We start from the raw sequence: 727 nt of genomic DNA, 5'->3' as shown, positions 1-727 counted from the left end.
ACATTAATACTTAAACATTTTTGTATTACTGCCTTTTTAACTACAAAACTAAGAAATCAAAAATTTATTTTAGGTACTAACCAATGATGCGGTATGGGGATGAAGAAACATTGCCATAAAACCCCATGTCAAAGGATTTTAAAAATTATTGAGCTATTTAATTCTGAGTACTACACGTCAGACCCTGATGAAGCATGTATTTTCATTCCACCCATCGATACGTTAAATGAAAATAACCTAAGGAAAGATGAGATTGCTAAAGCATTAGCAATGTTACCACAGTGAGTTATTGTCGAGTCAAGTTGTGAAAGTATTCTTATAAATTTTCTAGGTCATACTTCACTGAGCAATTGTAGTCTTGAATTCCAATTACATTTTCCTAACCCTTATTCCACAACTTCTATTCCCTCACATGGTAATGGTTAGAAATAGCTTATTCTTGGAAGTAGTGGCATTTACAAATTGTTTTTAGTTGCATGGACTAATAGGTAACTGCATTTATGATTAATAATCAAGATCAATGTGTCATTTCTCTTCCTGTTACTTTCTTCCAGTCCAGGATTATACATGTCAGGAGCCACAAAAATAAAGTTTGTATGTTGACATCATCAAGGGCATTACTCATCCTTGAGCATCATTATTGAGCAAATAACTGAAATTTTTGTTGTTAAGGATGACTTGTCTATGAGATGGGTTATATCACTTAGCAAGAAGGATTTTATTTTAG

The sequence above is a fragment of the Penaeus monodon genome, chromosome 30 (assembly GCF_015228065.2).
Source record: "Penaeus monodon isolate SGIC_2016 chromosome 30, NSTDA_Pmon_1, whole genome shotgun sequence".
Lineage (NCBI taxonomy): Eukaryota > Metazoa > Arthropoda > Malacostraca > Decapoda > Penaeidae > Penaeus > Penaeus monodon.
Note: the sequence above shows the minus strand (reverse complement) of the source record.